Below are 4,709 nucleotides of genomic sequence, written 5' to 3'. Positions count from 1 at the left end.
GAGGGGGGTGGTGTGGGGGGGGTGTGTGCCCTTGTAACCATAAAACATCTTTCTCCATGGGTGTTTCAGCTTCAACTGACCAATCACATAACAGTTATATGTCTGGGGGGAAAAAGGAAAAGTTCATACAAATGTAGCCCATTACATATATGGGTATGAAAGCGGAAAAGTGGAGGAGGCAGGGATATCTCATTGACAAACACCTTTGCCAGTTTCTTTGTATTCGTGATTTTTTGTGCTATTAAATGCAGTATTAAACAAAGAAAAGCCCACATGGGCCTGTGAAACAAGAAAGAAGGGGGCTTTTGTATAAGGGGAGCAATTGCTCCAAAGGTAGAGAAGACAAGAGACACTGTAAGATAAGCAACCAACACAGACAGGCCTCAGCTAAGAGTATAGTGTGTGAGTGTTTTTTTTTTTAAAGCTGTATGATATACTTGAGCAAATCAATGAACCTCTTTGCGATTGTTTTCTCATCTGTACAATGCAGATAATTCCTACCTTAAAGGGTTACTGTTAAAGATTAAAGGATATAAAATGTGTCAAAGTATAAAGTAAAAAGGCTTGGAACTTTGTAGGGGCTCAGTAAGTGTTCGTTGGATCTGAAACTTCTTTGGACCAGGACCAGAATGCATTAGAGGTGAGGGTCAGCCCTACCTGAGACCCATGGACAGAAGGGACACACATTGTGTCACATGTAGTCACATACACACACACACGCACACACACACACACACATACTCTTATAACTCCCTCCCTAGTACTGTCTACTTGGAGCCCCAAGGCAGTGGATCCCACTATTTTCCCTGTGTACAGGGCATCCTAGTCGGTTCCACACCTGGGACTGGGGGGAGAACCACAGCTGTCCCCCCAAAGTCATTATTCTGTCCATTTGGAAAACTGTCATGTTGTTATCATGACTCAGCACCCCAGTGATGGGACTCAGAGCCAGTAGACTGACAGGCTTCCACGTGAGGGTGTTGGTGGTCTTTGCCCTCCAAAAGCATTATGGGCATAGCTATGTTCACCTACAGGCATAGATCAGGAGAAAGACTGTTTTCCAAAGCTCACTGATCCATCAGCCCAGAGGTAGTGGGGGAGTGGCATGTTGGCCTCCTCTCTTGATTCTCACGGAGGGCAGAGCGGCCTGTGGAGGGCTAAGCTCAAACAGATGGGATGTGCCCAGGATGGGTTAAGCACTGGTGGTGGTTCCTTCTTTTCTCCTCAGCATCAGATACAAAAGGACCTAGTACCTAGAAAATCCTGAGGGGGAGGAGGGGAACTGAATGTTTCAGACCCATGGGGCTTGGATTCACTGGCTCTGGTAAGAGGCTGGGCTCCCCCAGGGCTCCCCAAGTCTACTTCATGGTCAGCTCATTTGGAAATGTATATTTACTTGTGTGGTGTGGATGCATCCCCCGCTAGCTCATAGGCATTTTTAGGACAGGGGTTTTGTCCCCTCTTGTACCCTGGGCTATGTCCTCAGCCCCTAGCACAGACCCTGGCACATAGTATTTGAAACATTTTCCAGATGGATGAATTAACCGAATCACCTTCCTTTCATAACCAAATTTTCATCATCCCCCCACCCCAAGGTTCATAATCCTCAGGAGAAAATGTAAAAAGTGTTATTTTTGATATCTTGTAGGCTGGGGGAGAGCAAGAGGTAAGTGGCCTCAGATGCCACTTGGCACCTTCATGCAGGTATCTGACTCCCCTTTGGGATGTGCAGGAGCCCTGCCTGGGAAGACCGTCATGTCCTCCTTCCTCATCTCTGCCACAGGAAGAGTTCAGTCGGGCATGTGCCACCAGATCCTGACTGCTTGCACAGATGCTGTCTTTTACATTTGTAAAACGTTTTCATTTGGAAATAATTTCAAACTTACAGGAAAGTTTCAAAAAAAACCGAATAGTATAAAGAACAGATTTACCTATTGCTAACATTTTACCCCGTTTGCTTTATCGTTTGCACATATGCACTCCCGTGTGTGTGTGTGTGTGTGTGTCTGTGTGTGTGTGTGTGTCTGTGTGTTTGGACCGACTGAGGACAGATAACATCATGGCCCTTTATGCCTGAGTACCTCAGTGTGCACTTCCTAAGAATAGGCATGTTCCCTACATCACAGTATAGTTAACAGCTTCAGTAAGTTAAACATTGGTATAATACTATTGTTTACCATTTGTACTCCAGTTTTGTCTGGTGACCCAATAATGTCCTTAATAGCATTCTTCCTCTTCATCACAGGATCTGGTCCAGGATGAGGTATTGCTTTTAGCTGTCATGTCTCTTTAGCCTCCTTTAATCAGGAATATTTTCACAGCCTTTCTGCATCTTGTATGGCATTAGCATTTTTAATAGAATATTCTTCATTTTGGGTTTGTCTGATACAGAAACTGTCTTTTAAATACCCTGTACTCAGGAATAGTTCTAAGAGATATGAATGGCGCGAGACTGCTGAAGCTGATCTCCCTGTCTCCACCAGAGGGAGCAGCTGTACCTGGCAGTTCCTGATTGAAGCATTCACCTCTGTCTGGAAAACACCATTGTCCCTCAGCAACAGGGGAGCCATTCAAGCCCAGCCCTATGCCCCTACCCATCACCAGCCCCCAAATTGAGCCATGGAGTGTAACAGCAGCAGGGCCTGCTTTCAGATCACATCACTGTGGGAACCAGGGCATCATGTATTTGGCAGGTATGTGTTACCTTCAGCTCAAATGCCATTCAGGCATGTTTGAGCATGTCTTGTACATGGGCGGGCACCTCCATGGTTGGGGCCTTTAGGGGGATCAGGAGGTAGCACCCTGGGCACCTTCATCAATATTCCCATGGTGGGCACAGCAGCAGTGGGGTGGCAGGGAGGGCGTAAATACTCCTGAAGCAGCTTCATGGGCAAAGCACATAAAAATGGGGCCCAGAATAAGTGAGGAAGAACATGGGAGTTGCCCAAAACAGATTGGTTTGTGACATACTGGGGACTTTCAGACGCACCTGGGCTATTTTACATGGGGGCTGGAATTCCTGTGTGAGCAGATGTGGGCAAGAGCTGGTGAAATTTAAGCTAATTCTTTAACTGAGACTCTCTACTTCCACAAGCTGATAAAGCCAGGGAAACCCAGTTCATATGTAGATTTATGATCTGGGCCCAGAAGGGTACAGGCAAAAGACGGGTGCTCACAATTGGGGGCCTTATCCACCCATAGAGCTCAGGATGAGGGACCAAACAATGGGGTACTTACCTTTTACCCACTACACATGCTTCCCACAGTTTCTTGGCCTAAGAAATTGGAAATCCAATTGGATTTGGAAATCCGGAACGCTATCACTTCCCATTTCCTGGAGTAGCCAGGTGCTAAAACTTACTCTGGCCTATAGTTCACATTTGGTAACTGCCTCACTTCTTCCCCATCCACAGGGAATCCTGATCAGGGATGCCATCAACCAAGAGGTCTTTTCCAATCAAGAAAAAGCACTGTATAGCACATAGAATTCGACTCAACACACTGTAACCACTGTAAGAGAATATATAAGACTGGTAAGAATATGGAAAAGAATATATATATGTCTCTCTGTAAGTGAATCAAGTGGATGTACACCAGAAAGACACAGCATTGTAAATCAGCTTTACTCCGCTATAAAAATAAAGATAAATTACAAACAAACAAACAAACAAAAATGGACCCCATACTACTCATTGTCATAGCGCAATAGACCTGGTGCCAGGAAGCTATGTTTGCACCAAATGTGTATTTCACACCCAGAAGCAAAGGCCCTGGTCCTCTGAGAGTATGTATCCGAGCACCCACAGTAGTGTGTCATTTACACACTGACCTTCCCCTGCAGGTGACCTAATGCTACTTTTAAACTCTTGCATTGAAGCATATCAAATATACAGGAAATACACATATCATCAGGGTACAACTTCATGAATTTCTACAAAATGAACACACCTCTGTAAACAGCACTCAGATCAAGAAATAGAACATTACCCATAAGTCAGGCCCCCTTTCTGCTTCCTTACAGTCAATAACCCCGAAGGGTAATCCCTATTCTGACTTTTTTCACTGTAGATCAGTGTTGCCTTTTAAAGTGCCATCTATAAAAGAAACTGTTCAGTATGTACACTTTTGTGTCTGGCTTCTTTTTGCTCAACATTATTCTATGAGCTTCCGATCTGAAGTCTTGTTGTCAAGAAAAATTATGTGGAGTGTCATTATTTCTGCCTAATGAACTAAAAGTAAGGGTTTCCTACTCTTCCTAGTGATTTCTCACTTATTGAACCAATTCAAAGGGACCCAGGCCATTGCAAAGTTGGACCTTGAGAGGGTCTTTAATCACCTTCATGTACAAGAAAATAGTGGATGGAAAACAGCCTGCCAGATAAGTTTGGGCTTATTTAGGCACCCAGAAATGTTAATTTTGGGCAAATACTCCAACCCTGTTCCAATAGCTCCTGAATAGGCTACTCTATTCTAGTGAGGCCTCAAACTTAAACGTGCGTCAGAATCACCTAGACGGCTTGTTAACATGCAGATTGCTGGGTCCCACCCCCAGAGTTTCTGATTTCAGTAGTCCTGGGATGGGGGCAGCATTGAGAATTTGCATTTCAAACACATTTCCAGTTGATGCTCATGCTTCTGGCTCTGGGACCACACTCTGAGGACCACATTCAATTTCTTTTCACACTGTGGTACTTGGTGCCCAAGGAATC

General features: G+C 44.8%; 1 protein-coding gene across 1 annotated transcript in view; it reads left to right on the top strand.

The window, feature by feature from the left end:
• USP27X (ubiquitin specific peptidase 27 X-linked) overlaps nucleotides 1–3,716 on the top strand; it is a 5,719-nt gene extending 2,003 nt beyond the window's left edge. Inside the window, exons 2-3 of the transcript XR_003005577.1 lie at nucleotides 2,484–2,693; nucleotides 3,414–3,716. The gene's annotated coding sequence lies outside the window, so the exon portion shown is untranslated. The remainder of the gene's footprint in view (nucleotides 1–2,483; nucleotides 2,694–3,413) is intronic.
• The last annotated feature ends 993 nt before the right edge of the window (nucleotides 3,717–4,709 follow it).

This window comes from Neophocaena asiaeorientalis, unplaced genomic scaffold, assembly GCF_003031525.2.
Source record: "Neophocaena asiaeorientalis asiaeorientalis breed wild unplaced genomic scaffold, Neophocaena_asiaeorientalis_V1.1 scaffold572, whole genome shotgun sequence".
Classification (NCBI taxonomy): Eukaryota; Metazoa; Chordata; class Mammalia; order Artiodactyla; family Phocoenidae; genus Neophocaena; species Neophocaena asiaeorientalis.
The sequence above is the reverse complement of the archived record's forward strand: the minus strand, read 5'-3'. Positions and strand labels throughout refer to the sequence as shown.